The 19,444-nt window shown below is 38.3% G+C and overlaps 1 long non-coding RNA gene across 1 annotated transcript in view; it reads right to left on the reverse strand.

Moving 5' to 3' along the window:
* Window positions 1–770: 770 nt before the first annotated feature.
* The window catches only part of LOC126418751 (uncharacterized), a 43,769-nt gene continuing 25,095 nt past the window's right edge, over window positions 771–19,444 (reverse strand). Inside the window, exon 3 of the long non-coding RNA XR_007575892.1 lies at window positions 771–1,667. This is a non-coding gene — a long non-coding RNA (uncharacterized LOC126418751). The remainder of the gene's footprint in view (window positions 1,668–19,444) is intronic.

A 19,444-nucleotide genomic window follows, 5' to 3' on the forward strand; every position in this document is an offset into this window, starting at 1 on the left:
CTACATATTTTGTTTGGAAGTGGGTACTGAACTGCCTATACTATGAACTGTTACTGGCAACAGGTAGAAAACAGTTTCAATTGTAGGCTACCGTTAACAAACACCTTGGGAAAAGTGGAGTATGATTCTGACATCCTGAATGGCATTTTCAGAGTTGAGTCTCAGTTCAGTTGTATGATGAATGACCATCATGTGACAGCATAGTGAGTCAAGGAGAAAGCATTCTCACAAGTTTGTAGAACAACACATTTTCCTTAGCTTTTGCATAATGTTGAGAGTGATCAATATCTTGTTGTCATCTCTTGGTAGAAGAGTTGGCAAGTGGTCAGTGTGGGAGAAGGGAGAAGAAAAAGAGAACAGGCAGAAGATGAGATATGTAACACGGTAGTATGCTACAGATATCCTGGTTTCTCATTTGCACCTCTTTTGAGATATTATCTTAATATAATGTTTCAAGAAGGCAGTGTTAGTTAGGCACAGTACATATATATTTATGACCAACTGCAATCTTATTATGATTCTTGTGTGGCAAGCAAGCTCTCCGTTTCCAGTGAGACATATGTGAGATGAAGCCGGATGTATGAGCCAACACAACATGCACAGGAAAATAATCCCAAAAGCAACAGTTGTGCATCAATTTCCATAATAAGATGATACAGCCATGGTACAGTGACATCTCAAGGTAAATGGGTGCATACATTCATAATTTCATCTCAGACACACACGTATGCATGTGCACACACACACACACACACACACACACACACACACACACACACACACACACACACACAGGCACGCACGCACGCACGCACGCATGCACGCACACACACACACACACACACACACACACACACACACACAAATATTGACATTGCTGTTTCAGAAAGTTGTCAGAATTAAAATGCATGCCATTACCCATTTCCATCAAATGTGTTTAGTAGTTGTCCTGTGGTTGCAGGGAATATGCCGGAACCGGTTATCTATTCCCATCCATTCCCAATTTTTGAACCCCTTTGTACGCTATCAGCTCACTTGGTATCAAACTTCTTTGATGCATTGGATTTCCATAACCCTCTCTATCTCTTGAAGTAGAGAATGGAGAAAAAGCTGCAGACACATGCCACAGAATGTAATCAGTGTAATGTGAACACATAATGCCTCAGAAATAATAATTTCATTTCTCTTTCATTACACTTTTTTGTGATTGGAAAATGGAGTTATTAGCTATACTTTTGGTATTGGAAGTCTCACAGTGCAATACTTTGGAATAACTCTGCCATCTTAAAAAAATATATATCAATTGCACAGAAACCAAAAGTGAATGTTGTTATCATCTCATGATATCTGATAACCACTGTTTGGTGGCTTATGAAGTGGGTACAAGGGATTCTTGACTGCCATGGTAGCTTTCCTCCCACAATTCCAGGTGGTAGTAGCGTGGGTTGCTTTCAGACTCTGAGTGATGGTAAGAATGCGCAGCACAGGACAGCAGCCTGTTGTGACATCTTCTCCACGGGTCAACCTCTGCTGGATCAGGAAAGTGTTGAGAGGCATTGTCAATGCTGCTGCAAACTGCATCAGGAATGTCTGAAGTCACCAGCCCATCAGCACAAAGCTCACGGCACAACACACGCAGGCACTCCCCTAGTGACGGTGTTAGCTCCCTGTGAGAACATTACAATCTTAGTCACATGACAGTTTCATCTGCAGCAAAAAGACATCAAGCATTGAATGGCAAAACAGTGTGGAGCCCAAACATAGGTATTATACAGCTATGATTAGTTTAATTACACAATTTACCTATTAGCATATATAACTTCCTTTATTGCCACCCACTAGCATCACCACCATGATCCTACTTGATGACATCCCAAATGTGTCCAATAGGAAAGAAGTAGGATGATACTGGTGGGCGGGCAGGAGGGGGGAGGAGAGGAGGGAGGAGCATGGAAGCATCCTCTTAGACAGAATTTTGAAGTTACAGGATGTTTCATTATGCTACTGCAGGTACCAGTTACTTGCAAAGTGCTGTAAGTAAGCAAATGACCACACTAGAATGAGATAGCAGGTATGTTAATCATACACCAGTCGTATCAGGGACCCCATTGAGTTCTCACTTTAAACCCTTCACTCAATAACACCTACCTCTAAGACGCTCTGTGGGCTGTGAGACGGCATTATCTCACTTGGTTTTAGATTACTTGCACCTTGCCATCACTGTATACCAACATGTACTTTAATTCATCAGTTAAGGCAACTTTTATTCATGCTTAGATCATCCAACTGTTTGGTTTTGTGTTGTTGCTAATATCTGTGTACTGTATCATCCAATGAGCAGAGGTAAACATGTAGGGCTGTGGCTTCCACTGTTAAAATACACAACTGTCAACAGCAGCCAATGAAAACAACATGTTGTTAGTCATGGCAGTTCACTTTCAGAATATCAGCTTTTCCCAAATTCAAAAATGGTTCAAATGGCTCTGAGCACTATGAGACTTAACTGCTGAGGTCATCAGTCCCCTATAACTTAGAACTACTTAAACCTTACTAACCTAAGGACAACACACACATCCATGCCTGAGGCAGGATTCAAACCTGTGACCGTAGCGGTCACGTGGCTCCAGACTGTAGCACCTGGAAACGCTCAGCCACTCCAGCCAGCATTTCCCAAATTGACGTACTCATAGTACAATAGGATATGAAACAAGCCCAGTGCTTGCATTATGTCAGAAAACAAGGTTTACCATGTGATGCGAATCCACAAACAGATGAACTGATGCTGCACATCTTGCCCATCCTGGACTTGACTACCACACTGATGGCCAGTAAAATGTCTTCTGATGCCCCAGCCGCAAGATATGCTCACTAATGACAGCAGTGCTCTCCCTCCATTGCAGCACACTGCCATGACTTACAACAGTAGGAAGAGTTACATGACCTCCTGGTACCATTTCTATGCTCCTACAGTATTCCAAAGTGACTAGTGTGCTCATTTTAAATGGATGACTAGTATTTTGTCTCGTAAGCTTGTTTGTACTGAGGTCTATGATTTGATAAGGAATGTATGAGCATCTGATGTACTGACCCAAGCATTAACCTGTATGCTACTGTCATTTAGAATATTATTACACTGCTGACACCTCATATCCAAGGTGCTGAATAAATGTACAAAAGATCCATACAATCCTCTGCAGGATTACCACTTGAGTTTGTTTAAATTCAGTTCATTCTCCCAAAGTGTGCATCAGTGCTTTGATGTGTCCTATGAGTACTAATCCAGTATGATACTTGAAACAACAGTCACCCTTTCAACAAGTTGAATGTGTGTTTTTCTCAGTTCATTGTTTCAAATCTCAGTACACAGTTCCTGCTTCATCCACAGTACAGCATTTTGAATAACTTGTGTCAAATAGTGTTTTTTTTTTTTTGTTTTTTTTTCCCCACTATGGAAAATTTGCAAAATCCTTGTCTGTATAAGTGAATACGTGGGAAGACCATGACTTTAACTGCAGGACAGCATGGAAATAAATGAAGCAACCCTAGTGACTCCCTCCTTATATGATGGGTGGTCAGCGGGAATGATGATCTACCACCTAAAACCTTTGTGATGCAGTTTTAGTCAGATTTTTCCCTAGTGTCTCAGGATCATTTTGCCTTTGCTAGAGTGGAAAAGCTACAGGCTGAAGTATTATTAGTCTGGCTGCAATGGGCCCACCAAGCCAGTCTCAGATGTGTTCAACAGTTTTCTAGCCCTTTGAGCAAGCTGGTGACAGTACCATAACTGGCAATTTGCTGTTCATCTACTTAGCTCTATAGGGACGAGATTTGTTGTTCTTAAACAGAAAATTCTCTTTGGATCAACGTGGGACAGAACTGAAGGTTAAAAGACTTCATCTCCATATATTAGTTTCAAGAGAAACTGTGCTGTCATCAGTCATTGTTTGTTTCTACCCACATCACTGTTCCAACGCCACAATATTTGGAAGTTTTGTGCACAAATGTGTAGATGTTTCATGTTCCAGACTCCCCCTCCAGACAAACATACTGCTTGTCAGTCTACATAGAAATGCAAAAGAGAACAAATTGTAGTTGCACTCGCAGACCCGATATCTGCAATGTTCCTCTGTCCAACGTATTGGGATGATTTGAAATCAAGTTGCTACAAGCAGTTACACCAAGCATCCAGAGGTTAACAAAGACAGTGTTAGTCATCTTTTATCTATATTCTTCTAAAGGCCTAGTGTAGCTTAGTTGCATTCTGCTACCAATTGTGATGGGGTGTAACCAAGAAGGGCCCTCATTTTTTAATGTAGCTCTTTGCAGACAACCTTGCTGTGATTTCCTTTAAAATTGTGATAGGATGTACACAAGAAGGGCCCTCATTTTTTACTGTAGCTCCGTAGCAATGTTGCCACATTCTCCTTCAAGTACCACTTATTGTTTGAAGGGAGTCCTGAAATTACACTATGAGAAGCTGTAATAGCATCTGCTACCTCTCACAGTGATTGAACAGATTGTATCCTACCAATAGCTTACCACCCCAAGGACACAATACATCAAACAACTGAAACATTATGTAAACTCTTCAAACAATTAAAGTGATCACTAGCTCCAACACCAATGAATCATGAATCCTAACTACTTGAACAATGTTCCTACCACTAGCAGGTGTAATTGACATTTTTATGTGAGTGTTATGGCCTCTTCCTGTATTAATAAAGACTAAGTAATTGCAGCTCAAGCTTTTCCAGACACTTACATTTTCATAAAATGTCAGTGCACCATGGCTGAACCTATGCTCCCCACTTCCTCATCAATTATTTTGATCAAAGTATGTTATGCCCAACAAGCCACTGTACAGGGTCTGACACAAAGTACCTTTCACAGTTAAAAATTACTTCCTTTCCTTTTCATTGTTCAATTGAAATAAAGTAAAACAATCTGTGTGCTTCCATATATTCCTCAATCCTTGTTATTGTGTCCTTATAGCCCTTGCATCAGAGATGATAAAATTGTTCACTTTCTATGCAAAATCATATTTTGCTTTATTTATCTGACTATGTGGGTGGCCACAGTATTTGCAATGATGATTTCATAATTGGGAGCAGCAAGGTTAGAATCCCCATCCAGCCATCTTAATCAAGGTTCTTGCATTTTCTGTAAACCATATAACCTTAATGCTGAGAAGGTTCCTTCAGCAACAGACAGCTGACTTTCTTTTCCATCTTTGTCCACCTCAAAAATATACTTCACCTTTAATTACCATAAACTTGATGTGATTATAAACATAATTTTCCTCTCCCTCTATTCTCATTTTTCATTAAAATTCCCTTAAAATCTCACAAACAATTTGAAATGGATGACTATAAAGCAAATATGTCTTTAAACTTCTTGTAGGCTTCATTTAAGTTTCACATTTCTTTATTACCAGTTTTCCAGTTTTGGCTATGGCCATCTTCAGAGCTGTTAAAAAAAAGAGTGGTGTAACTTAGTTGGTTACACCACTGATTTTCATTTGTAACAGATCTGAAGATGGCAGTAACTGAAACCAGTACTAGTGAAATGTAAAATTTATTTGATCAAAAGAACATTTAGAAATAAATTGTCTTAATATGATAATGGACTAATTTACAGACTTTACACCTTCATTCATTCAAGTTGTTTTGATGACCATTTTAAAGGTACAGATGATGATCAAAAATATGTAGCATGAGACACATAAGTTGCATAATAATCTAAAAACTCATTGATGACAGCACTTTCAATCTAATGAAAACAATGCCTTCCTTTAGACATACATATTGTCTAAAACTGTTCTTTGTGTATTCAAGGAGCTGGTGGTGCAGAAAGCAACACACCTACAGCAGTGCAAAGGTTCTAAATTTTGCCATGTACAAAACCAGTAAATGTGTAATAAAAAAGTGAAAAATGATGGGAGTAGGCTGAAAATTGGTGAACATATTCCTTAACAGTGTGCTGTGGTATCAAGCACATGGTTAAGCCAAACTGAATGAAGCCTATACAAATTCTGAAGGCTTGTAGCCAAATTTTTAGTTCCATATGACCTTGTTAGTGAGTTTAGTGCTGACTGATAAATGCTGGCAGTGGTAGTGTTAGGTGGTTGTCCGACTAACAACCTGATGACAGACTGGCAGCATCCCATTATTTGATTAACACTGTGCAATTGATCAGAATTCATGACAGAATAAAGGTCCAGTACAGTGATGCATAAGTGTCACAGCACTATCCCTACAAATAGAATCAGAAAGTTACAAGCAGTATGATGTTAGTGTCTCGGTCAGGTAGATCAAGTTCTGACTAGCTAATAATCCACAGGCATTGAACCTGTAATGGAATACTGCCAACAGAGACTGTATGACAGTGCAGCAACTGTAAGTATTAGTAACTGTTCAGCAGACCTCATTACATGTGATGTGTTCCAATTTCACCGAGATGAGTGCCCCAATAACAGACTCCTGAATTGAAACAGCTTGTGTTGGTGACCGTGAACAACTTCTGTGGAATTTTATTTATTTATTTTACATGTCTAGTTCTATAGGACCAAACTGAGGAGCAAATCACCAAAGTCATGGAACATGTCAGCACATGAAATTACAACGTAAAAATAATAACAGATGAAATAAAATGTTTCTGAACCCAAAAGAGGACAAGCCATACGTTTATGTAAATGCAATCAACAATATAACGTTGGAATCAGCTTAATTTCTGAAGGAACTCCTTGATAGAATAGAAGGAGTGACCCTTGAGGAAACTCTTCAGTTCCGATTTGAAAGCGCTTGGATTACTGTTAAGATTTTTGAATTCTTGTGGTAGCTTATTGAAAACGGATGCAGCAGCATTCTGCACAAGATTCAAGGAAGTGCCGTTTAAATGCAAATTGGATTTCTGCCTAGTATTAGCTGAGTGAAAGATGCTAATTCTTGGAAATAAGCTGATATAATTAACAAGAAAGGAATTGAGAGGCCAGTTTCAGGATACCCAGACCAGTGAACTGGGGTCAACAAGAGGTTCACAAACTTACACCACTTATTGCCCAAACTGCCCATTTCTGAACCAAAAATATCCTATGAGAACGGGGAGAGTTACCCCAAAATGTAATACCATATGACATAAATAATCAAAGTGGACTAATTTTCATGTCAAACGATCACTTACTTCAGATACTACTTGAATAGTAAAAATGGCAGCATTAAGTCTTTGAACAAGATCCTGAATGTGGGCTTTCCATGACAGTTTATTATCTATCTGAACACCTAGAAATTTGAACTGTTCAGTTTCACTAATCATTTGCCCATTCTGTGAAATTAAAATATTGGGTTTTGTTGAACCGTACGTTAGAAAATGTAAACACTGAGTCTTACTGTGATTTAGCATTACTTTATTTTCTACAAGCCATGAACTTATCTACATCTACATCTACATTTATACTCCACAAGCCACCCAACAGGGCATGGCGGAGGGCACATTATGTGCCACTGTCATTACCTCCCTTTCCTGTCCCAGTATGATGTATCATGCAGCGTAACTTGCTGTGACAGTGCGAGAGAGAGAGACAAAGATATTGTTTATTACTCTGTGGCGGACAGCGCTCACATAATTATTCTTAGGATATAGTTTTTGTTTGTTCTGGTTAAGAGTAATTTTAGTAGAGGAGAGCCATTCTTGTGATGTAAAAAATCGACGCCATTGCGAGTTTTTGATTCACATTGTAAAATATAAGTGCATATGGAAGGAAATCAGTTAATAGAACAATAAAATATTGTTCATTTCAAGAAGGTACGTCTTATTATACACCCAGCGATGTACTGCTATTGTGATTTACTAATAAACACCAGTTGAGAACAGTTCCGACGGGAGCATTCCGTTCTAGTGAAATAGTTCGATGTTTTCTTCGGAAAAGAAGTCACTTCATGGATCATTCAAATCCACAATAGTAACTGGACATTTCTCAGAACTGAAAGCAATCTGATTGCTATGCAACAGACCCCCGAAGAATATTTCTCCATATTTTGGTTACCACTTTCAGCTCAACACAGTATCTGCAGCATCTGGAGCAGATTTCTACAACAGCGGAAGCGTGTAATCGCCATCAGTTTCACACACCGTCCTGTGTACGCTGTATGTATTTACCCACAACAGTGAACATACAGTTACTCACACAAATAGAAAGACAATACTAGGTGGTGTGGGGAAACATTTCAGTATAATGGCCCTGTAGAGCTAAACAGTAATTAGCCTAGTAAGAAATGGAGTCGTTATAAATGGCGACCGTGACAGGACACGATCCTGATACAACACTCATAGTGAACCTGCAATACAAATATGTTAGTAATTTAGTAAGTAATGTTTCATTGTGTGTATATATGTCTAGTCTTATAGAGTAACTACATTATGGTCCTTTGTATGTTTCATGCTAACGCTAACGTGCGGGAGTATCTTGTGAAGAGAACGAGTGCGCCATCCCAGCAGCCGAGCAGAAACTTCAAAAAGGCCAGAACATTTGAATTACTAGCTTTCTTGAGCATTTATGCATTGTAGTGACCCCTCATGTAGAAATTTTCTAAGTATAAATAGAGTTGCTATATTACTTTTACTAGAAATCCAGTATTTCAGTAGATATAGTAAGACAACATTTTATGTGTTATCTATGCATTGTTTTTGTGTCACATTGTAAAGTGTACATTAACAGCATTAGGACATTAACGTTTTTGCGTGTGTAAAAGTTTAATAGTCACTTTTGTAGGACTTATTTAGAGGAGAAACTGTCAATTGCTCATTTACATGGTGATAACTAGATCTATGTTCAAAGCCAATAAGCAAGCACGCATCACAATGCCACAAAATGAATTAAATAGTGTAAATGCATCGTCAACTAGTAATGAATCAAATAGTGTGAATGCATCATCAACTAGTGCCACAGATTTTAATACCGCCATAGTTAGCGATATGTCGATTACGGCTGAGCAACCAGCAATAATTAATGCGCTCATGCCGTCGACACAAACGGTTGCTAGTTCCGACATTCATATGTCAAAAGAAGTCCAGAGAAATATGCAGCAACCAACAAACAACATGAATTTCATCTCTGACACAGAAGCGTGCAAAAACAAAATGACTGTACCGAAAATTGTGTCGGTACAATCCTCATTAAGCCCAGTGCAATCGCCAATTTCTGAGAATACCGATTTGTTATCCCAGCTGATGTCAAGTTTGACTGTCATAACACAAGTGATTAAAGAATTGGAAACCACGCAATCTAATCTTGCAACGGCACAATCCACGTTTGCAAACGACATGAATCGTAGATTCCAGGCATTGGAGAGTGCGCAATTTAATTTGGCTCAGGAGCAATCTAATAAACTAAAAGAAATAAATGATAAGATTACTGAAAAATTCCAGAGTTTGGAAACAAAGCAGAGTCACTTGATTACCAGTCAGGCACAACTCATAGTTACACAAGAACAACAGTATCAGGAATTAACAAACAAATACAAAGACATCTTATGTCGTCAAGATACACTAAATCATCAAGTGCAAGAAGTTATTCATGTACAGAACACTATTGCGCAAGACGTGAATACAATTAAGCACGATAACGAACAAGCTGTCATTGAGCTTACTCGGAGGATAGACACTCTCAGTCTCGAAGGCGAGAAACACATAGAGAAACTTTTCAATGAACATAAGATCGCATTTTCTAAGGACATTGAAGATTGGGCAAAGGATCAAACCGAGACAGTGCGAAATTATGTTGACAAAACCTTGAAAGAAACAGTTTCTAACGTGCAAGTTAACAACGAAGCTGCACAAGAACAACTTAAAGCAGAAGTTAAAGAGATTAAGGAGAATATAGGAGATGAATTTCCTGCTTGGAAAGCAAAGATAGAAAATACATTAAAAGCATGCCAGCAGGGTCTAGTTAATACTAGAGGGGCACATACTACTTGCAGTTTATCAAAAGCAGACATTATTCCTGATGAAACCAGTGAAACCGAATCCATGCAACAATATCCATGTACTGGTGCATATTTACGTAATCAACCAGAAACAAATTATCGAGATTATCATTCACCGCGTAGTAGCCACCAGAATACACCTGTGACTATGAATGAAGAAAAAATGCTTAAATATCGTCAATTCCAGATATTTATTCCCGAAAGGAAGTCGATCAATCCCGTGGTATTTATCAAACAATTTAAAGGGATATTGCCGCGAATGTGGACTGAGCAACAAAAAATTATGTACGTTGCAGGATTCATACATGGAGATGGATCGATGTGGGCGTCAGAAGCATCCGATGGTGTCAAGATTATGACCAATTTGAACGCGCTTTCTTGCACAAATACTGGAATAAAGGTGTACAAGAAAGACTACGTAAGGAAGTTTATGACCCATAACCATTTTCTTTCAAAAATGGATCTTTAAGAAAGTATTTCGAGAAGTGTATAAATAAAAGTAAATACTGGAATGAACCAATCCCGATGCAGGATATCATTCGAATATTAAAGGGCAAACTTCCACTTGCAGTTAAGGAAAAGCTTCTACATGTGCCTGAACAACATGTGGAAGATTTTCTAGCCACATTGGATTCAATAGACATTCTGTTCGAAGAATCTCGTATGCGCTATAACCAACCAAGTTACCAACCTAACAAATACAATAGTAACAACAAACAGTATGGAAACAAACCTTTTGCACACAGTTCACCAAACCCACAGGTGAATTATTTCCAGAAAAACGTGAAATTTGGTAACGAAAATCCCGACGAGTGTAATCATGACCAACAATGTGAACAAACATATAAACGGAAATGGAGGAAGAATAATAAGAAGAGGAAAGGATACTATCAAGAAGGGAATTATCAGCAAAAACGCCGATATCAGCAACAAACCCATGAATGTCACAACCAACCACAAACTTCAGGTTGGGTACCAAATGATAATGCAAATGAATGGAGAAATCAACCACCAATAATAACCGACGTAACGGAGCAGACATCTACTAATAATGGACAATCGTCAAACTAAACTCGACTGTCAGAAGCCCCGACGGTGCAGTCGAGGAAGTTTTCAGGGGCGAAAATTCGAGCGCCAAATTTTTCCGGTACAATGAAGGCAGATTATTAATAGAAGAACTTCAGCAGGATATGATGCCTTGTCAAGAGGAACATATCACTGTACCTGTTGCGAAAATTCAGGCGGCGATTGAAGGCATTACTGTGCAAGTTACTTTAGATACAGGAGCAGCAGTAAATGTCATTTCTGAGAAGTTATTTCAAAGAATACTTCAGACAGCAAATCCACCGATTTTTCCTGTTCAATGTTGTAGAATTGTAGGTCCTACTGGTCATAAGCCTTCTCAGGTTAAAGTGCAGACTCAACTCCAGTTAGACATAGGAAATGTAGCTATAAATTGCACGTTCCTTGTAATAAAAAAATTGGTTGAGGACTGTATCCTGGGTATAGATGAATTTAGAGAGAGAAATTGGCATATCGATTTTTCTCTAGGCCGTGCCAGTTTTACAATAATGGATCAGAAACATCAACTGAATCTTCTCAGGGAATATAGTACCCATGGAAAGTATTGTCAGGGACGAAAGCTGCAAATAAAGTGGATACATAGCAAACCTGTACGGTATTACCAAATTAATTATTTGCAACCAGTTTTAAACCGTGAAGTTGTGGTATATGAAAAGGTGCAAGAACCTGAATATTTGCAACAACACCAAAGAAAGCAATTATATGATCTTCTACAGGAATATCATGAAGTCTGTCAAGAAAGACCTGGTGTAATCAAGGGATACACATGCCATTTAGATGTGATACCACACCAAGTTTTCTGCCGTATTTTTTATCCAGTACCGTGGCACCAACGAAAGGCAGTTGATGCGAAAATCCACCAGATGCTTGAATGGGATCTGATCGAACCTTCGACGAGTCCATACTGTAGTCCGCTTCATGTTGTCTCGAAAAAGGGAGGAAAAGTTCGTCTCGTGCTAGACGCACGGCAGATAAATAAGATTATCATGCCCGTGCGAACTCACTCGGAAAACATCGATGAGCTAATTCAAAAGTTCGAGGGGATGAAATACTTAACAAATATTGATTTGAGAAGTTCATTTTGGCAGGTGGCTCTAGACGAACCATCAAAAAAGTACACCGCATTTGTACATGCAGGTAGAAGCTATCAATTTAAGGTTTTACATTTCGGGCTAAACATGAGCTCAGGAGTTTTTATAAATGCTCTAGATCATGCATTGGGACCTGCACTTCGAAGCAATTTAACTTTATTTGTGGACGACATGCTCATAGCTACGAGCACATGGGAGGAGCATGTTGATTTATTGAGAAGAGTGTTAGAACGTTTCAAGGAAGCAGGCATAACCGCAAATCTGCAAAAGTCCCATTTTGCTCGAGATAAAATCAAATTTTTGGGTCATCTTATAAATGAAAAAGGCATCTTACCGGACTCCGAGAAACTAAAGGCAATCAAAAACTTTGCAGTTCCAACAACAAAAAGACAGTTAAAGGGCTTCCTCGGAGTTGTCTCTTTTTTTTCAGGCGTTTCATTCACGACCACTCTATTAATGCAGAACCGTTGTACAGCTTGTTGCGCAAAAATACTCCGTGGGTGTGGACGCAACAATGTCAGAATGCATTTGAAGCAATAAAACATGCCTTAGTCAATTCACAAATATTATATCATCCGGATGTGAGCCAAGAATTCGGTTTAATGGCAGATGCTTCGGAAATTGGAATAGGTTCATGCCTCTTCCAAGTAAAGATCATAGATAGGAAATCAACTTTCTGTCCAATAGCTTTTGCTAGCCGACTCTTAACTGCATGTGAAAGAACATATACGACTACCAAAAGGGAAGCATTGGCCGTAGTCTGGTCATTTAAGAAATTTTACTATTACTTATATGGAGCGAAGACAACAGTAACTGTGACCACAAAGCGTTAAGTTTTTTGCAAACATGTAAATTATTACATCCAAGATTAGCAAGATGGACGCTCTCACTCCAAGAGTTTCAATTTGAAATTAAATACCTAATCGGACAGGATAATTTCATTGCTGATGCACTGTCTAGAATGCCAGATGGAGATTTGTCAACTATCAACATCACCGGCAATCCGTTCGAATTTAATGTTCTTATAATGACTGATAGAATATATAGGAAACATTTTCTTGACATGTGTAAGAACATGGAGAAACTACAGAATGAAGATCCTCGTTGGCATTCAATAAAGGAAACTTAAGCAAAGCCTGGAAACGATGATCTGAAGAGACTGTACAAAGTTGAGGACGACGTCTTATTTTTCAAAGGGCATCTTGATTCAGATAATTGGAAAGTGTGTATTCTCGAGAAGAATGAGAATGACTTAATTTTGCACACGCACATCACTTGGGGACATTTTGGAGTATTAAAGTGTGCTCGGAAGATTCAAGCATATTGCTACTTCCCAAACATTCGCAGGAAAGTGCACAGACAGTTAAGGAAATGTAAAATTTGTCAGCTAGCCAAACCAGGAAATTTTTGTGTGAAAGATTTCCTACATCCTATTATACCCACTAAACCGCTGTCAATCATTTCGGTCGACGTCTGTGGTCCTCTACCATCATCAAGGGGAGGATGCAAATATATTGTAGCTTTTCTTGATATATTCACTAAGTATGTCAAACTTTATCCATTAAAATCAGCTACTGCTGCATCCATAGCCAAGAAGCTGGTCAAGGATTATATAGTCAAAGTAGGCAAACCAGAGGCTATTCTTTCTGACAATGGGTCAATGTTCACTGGTTTTCGTTGGAGGCAAACATTAGCCAGTTGTGGTATAAAACAAATTCTAACATCAGTGTACCACCCTTCGGCGAATCCCGTGGAACGAATTTTTCGTGAATTAAACCGGTTCATGAGAACATATTGCCACAACCAGCAACCCAAATGGATCGATTATCTTCACGATTTTCAGGAAATTGTAAACAATATGCCACATACTACGACAGAATACACCCCATACGAACTGATGTTTGGAAAACAGGAACAGAATGACTGGATTCGACCAATTCCTAAAGTAGCTATTAACAAAATAGACCTACAAAATAAAGTACGACAATCCTTACTCGATATAATGGACAAGGCGAGAAAAAGGAAAATATATTTTGACAATCGACTTGGAAAAATAAAAACATATAAAGTGAAAGACCAAGTTTTAGTAAAAACACATCCTAAGGCTTCACTTATACAGAGGAAGAACACAAAATGGCAATTACTTATCAAGGACCATTTGTGATTACCAAAATACCCCATCCAGGAACTTATGTTTTGAAGGATGTAAAGAATGGAAAGGTGAAAGGAATGTATCCTCATCACTTGTTAAAGCAATTTCATGATGACTGAAGATTCTGAAGATTGAAAATACTATTCTTATCAAATAATATTGATTAGAGAATTTTCATTAAACCTATGAATCATACTTAGGATAGTTTCTTTCTTTTTGCAATTTAGTAGTTAGTTTTTCTTTTCAGGCATACTGTACGAGAGATATGCAGACATTATGTATAGGTTTTCCACTGTAAGGATAAGTTTTCTTTTCAGTATGCAGAGAATTTAGCTATAGCATGAATGATTTCTTTTAAAAAATTTTTATTTAGTAGATAGTAATTTCAATCAGGTTTCACAATGCATAATGACCATGGGTTAGTGACTCAAATGAATCTGGTCTATGGCAAGATATTTTTTCTTATGTCAACTTAACAATCTCAATGTATGTTTGTATTTGCTTTTTTACTCGCTGAGCTGAAGTCATGCTGTTCGGAAGGGGTAACCCGTTCACAGTTTTAAAAGGACGCCTATTACTTTGTTTCAATCTTTTGTGATGAACATTGTCTTTAGAATTGTACTATTGTTGTAACATACCTGTGTATGTAAATTATGTTATATCAATTGTTGCTCGCGAAGTTACCAACTGAGCGAATGCCTTTCAGTTATAAGCCCATCAACAAGTGTTAAAGTCCATCTGAAAGATGACGAGCATAAGTTGACACGGCAGCTCCAGTTGGATTTGTGTATAGTGCATTCTAGGGTTGTTGATAAAAATGAAGAACACCTTACGACTTACGAATATTTCGAATTCAGGACAGAGAATTAGAAAGAACCTTAGATTAGATTCTATTTCAGCTCAGCATAGATCAAACACCTTTTCCACGGAACTTACACTGACTCTTATTTTCATGTTAACCATATACGGAAAACCATAATACCCACGAGGAGACGGTGAAATGGGAATAGAATTCAATCAGTTACCCGGAGATGACTGATAGAAGGGAATCGTAGATGGACGTAAACCAACGCGTCGACGGTTCACCTCAAGACACAGAAGATTAACAGTGTTGTGTTTCTTTTGTGAACAGTGTTTAAATTCATTCAACAAAAAAAATCCATATTGTGAATATTTTTTTTATTTTCCATTGTAATTCAATTAATTATCCTTGCAAATGAGAAATACGAGGATGGTAAATCTACCCCGAGGTTTTCCTTGGTTTTCCTTTGTGGGGCTTGGCCGAATGGCTAGATTATCCGTTTGAGACATCCCAAGGCGAGTGACAGAAGCTTTGAATGATGATAAAAAAGGTTTCTGATCACATCTCATGCCATCCTCGACAAATGAATAAAAGCAAGCATGTAAGCTATGCATATATGCTGCATCAGGAATTCAGCACAGGCTTTGTCAGCAGTATATGCACCCAAATCTATAATTTATATTTAGATAGTCATTCACTAATACCAAAATATCATAAGAAATACAGTGGACATTAATACTCTAGTAGACTTTAATACAGCATCATAAACAATCACCGATATAGTGTTGTGTGAACGCTCGTGTTTGTTTTTGCCCAAAAACGTTCGTCCACAAGAGGGGCATATATGATGTATCATGCAGCGTAACTTGCTGTGACAGTGCGAGAGAGAGACAAAGATATTGTTTATTACTCTGTGGTGGACAGCGCTCACATAATTATTCTTAGGATATAGTTTTTGTTTGTTCTGGTTAAGAGTAATTTTAGTAGAGGAGAGCCATTCTTGTGATGTAAAAAATCGACGCCATTGCGAGTTTTTGATTCACATTGTAAAATATAAGTGCATATGGAAGGAAATCAGTTAATAGAACAATAAAATATTGTTCATTTCAAGAAGGTACGTCTTATTATACACCCAGCGATGTACTGCTATTGTGATTTACTAATAAACACCAGTTGAGAACAGTTCCGACGGGAGCATTCAGTTCTAGTGAAATAGTTCGATGTTTTCTTTGGAAAAGAAGTCACTTCATGGATCATTCAAATCCACAATAGTAACTGGACATTTCTCAGAACTGAAAGCAATCTGATTGCTATGCAACAGACCCCCGAAGAATATTTCTCCATATTTTGGTTACCACTTTCAGCTCAACACGGTATCTGCAGCATCTGGAGCAGATTTCTACAACAGCGGAAGCGTGTAATCGCCATCAGTTTCACACACCGCCCTGTGTACGCTGTATGTATTTACCCACAACAGTGAACATACAGTTACTCACACAAATAGAAAGACAATACTAGGTGGTGTGGGGAAACATTTCAGTATAATGGCCCTGTAGAGCTAAACAGTAATTAGCCTAGTAAGAAATGGAGTCGTTATACCAGTCACGTATGGTTCGTGGGAAGAACGACTGCCAGAAAGCCTCCATGCGTGCTCGAATCTCTCGTGACCTCTTCGGGAGGTATAAGTAGGGGGAAGCAATATATTCAATACCTCATCCAGAAATGCACCCTCTCAAAACCTGGACAGCAAGCTACACTGCAATCAGAGCACCTCTCTTGCAGATTCTGCCACTTGAGTTTGCTAAACATTTCCGTAATGCTATCATGCTTACCAAATAACCCTGTGACGAAACGCACCACTCTTCTTTGGATCTTCTCTATCTCCTCTGACAACCCGACCTGATACGGATCCCACACTGATGAGCAATACTTAAGTATAGGTCGAACAAGTGTTTTGTAAGCCACCTCCTTTGTTGATTGACTACATTTTCTCCCAATGAATCTCAACCTGGCATCTGCCTTACCAACTATTAATTTTATATGATCATTCCACTTCAAATCATTCTGTACGCATACTCCCAGATATTTTACAGAAGTAACTACTACCAGTGTTTGTTCTGCTATGATATAATCATACAATAAAGGATCCTTCTTTCTATGTATTCGCAATACATTACATTTGTCTATGTTAAGGGTCAGTTGCCACTCCCTGCACCAAGTGCCTAGCCACTGCAGATCTTCCTGCATTTCGCTGCAATTTTATAATGCTGCAGCTTCTCTGTATACTACAGCATCATCTGTGAAAAGCCGTATGGAACTTCCAACACTATCTACTAGGTCATTTATATATATTGTGAAAAGCAATGGTCCCATAATATTCCCCTGTGGCATGCCAGGGGATACATTAACGTCTGTAGACGTCTCTCCATTGAGAACAACATGCTGTGTTCTGTTTGTACATGCCATGAACAGCACTGTTTTGAACAGAGCTAATGTTGCACACAACATCCTGTACTATGAAGTTAGTGTCATCAGCAAACAGAAATATTTTAGAACTACCTGTAATGCTAGAGGGCATATCATTTATATAAATAAGGAACAGGAGTGTCACCAGCACTTATCCCTGGGGCATCCCCCATTTAACCATGCCCCACTCATACCCCAAATCACAACCATTCTCAATACTGTGGACAATGACCTTTTGCTGTCTGTTCTTCAAGTAGGAGGTGAACAAATTTCAAGCTATTCTCCATATTCCATAATGATCCACTTCTCAAGCAATATTTTGTGATCAACACAATCAACTGCCTTAGTTAAATCAAAAGACATTCCTAGAATTCAAAACCTTTTGTTTAATTTACCCAGCACCTCACAGAGGAAAGAGATTGAAACCAAACTGTACATTTGATAGCAAATTATGTGAAAAATAATGATCAATTTTACTTACACACACAGCCTTTACAATAAGTTTAGCAAACACTGGTGGCATAGAAATTGGTCTGATATTGTCTAAATTATCCCTTTCTTCCTTTTTATAGAGCAGCTTTACTGCTGAGAAATTAAATCATTCAGGAAACTGACTATTCTTAAAGGAAAAATTACAAATATGGCTAAGTACAGGGCTAACATGTGCAGCACAGCACTTTAATATTCTGCTAGGCACTCTATCACATCTTCAGTGATTTAATTATTAACTCCACCTCCCCCTTGTCAATACCACATGGGAGTATTTCGGACATCAGTTTCAGAAAGGATTTTCCAAAAGCGTTATATGATTCCCTGTAGAATCTAAGTTTTTATTTGATTCACCAGCAATGCTCAGAAAATTATTGTTAAATACTGTACATATATCTGACTTGTCAGCTACAGAAAAAGTTTTAGTACAAACTGACTATGTTGTCAACCTAATGCTGTTGACCACACACTTCCTTCACAACTGACCATATGGTTTTAATTTTATCCGGTGAATTACCTATTCTTTTTGAATACTACATACTCTTTGCCTTCCTAATAATATTTTTAAGCACCTTACAAAACTGCTTGTAATGGGCTACTGTAGCTTCATTGTCACTGCTTCTAACATATTGGTATAATTCCCACTTTTTTCCACATGATATCCTTATCTCACTAGTCAGCCACCCAGGCTGCCTTTTACTGCCAGCACCCTGTTTAGAATGTTCTAATGGAAAGCAATTTTCAAAGAGCATGAGATTTGTCATCTATGTTAACGGCACTATAAACATCCTGCTGCTCTTGTTCCTTAACAAGATTTAAAAAAACCCTATTGCCATTGGATTAGCTTTTCTACATAGTTTATAATACTATATAACATTTGTTTGAGTACAAAAAATATTTTGTGTTAAAATTTGTGTGTCATGGTCAGAAAGGCCATTCCCTCTTTTACTAACATCTAATAATGAAGAATGAATAAAAACATTGTCTACAGCTGTGCTACTGTTCCTCTGCACCCTGGCTGGAAGAAACATAATCTGCATCAGCTCATATGAATTTAGTATGTCTACCAACATCCTTTTTCTTGCACAGTCATATACAAAATTGATATTGAAGTCACCACATATAATTAATTTTTGGTACTTCCTACAAAGTGAGCCAAGAAACCTCTCTAGCTTCAGCAGAAATGCTCTGAAGTCAGAATTAGAAGACCTATAAACAACAACAATTAGAAATTTAGTTTCAGTAAATTCAACTGCCCCTGCACAACATTCAAATACCTGCTCAGTGCGGTACCATGATACATCTACGGAATGTGAAATACTGTTTTTTACATACATGGCCACGGCCACACTCTGCAAAGGACTCCTTGAAAAACAGCCAG

This window comes from Schistocerca serialis, chromosome 9 (genome assembly GCF_023864345.2).
Source record: "Schistocerca serialis cubense isolate TAMUIC-IGC-003099 chromosome 9, iqSchSeri2.2, whole genome shotgun sequence".
NCBI classification, from domain to species: Eukaryota; Metazoa; Arthropoda; class Insecta; order Orthoptera; family Acrididae; genus Schistocerca; species Schistocerca serialis.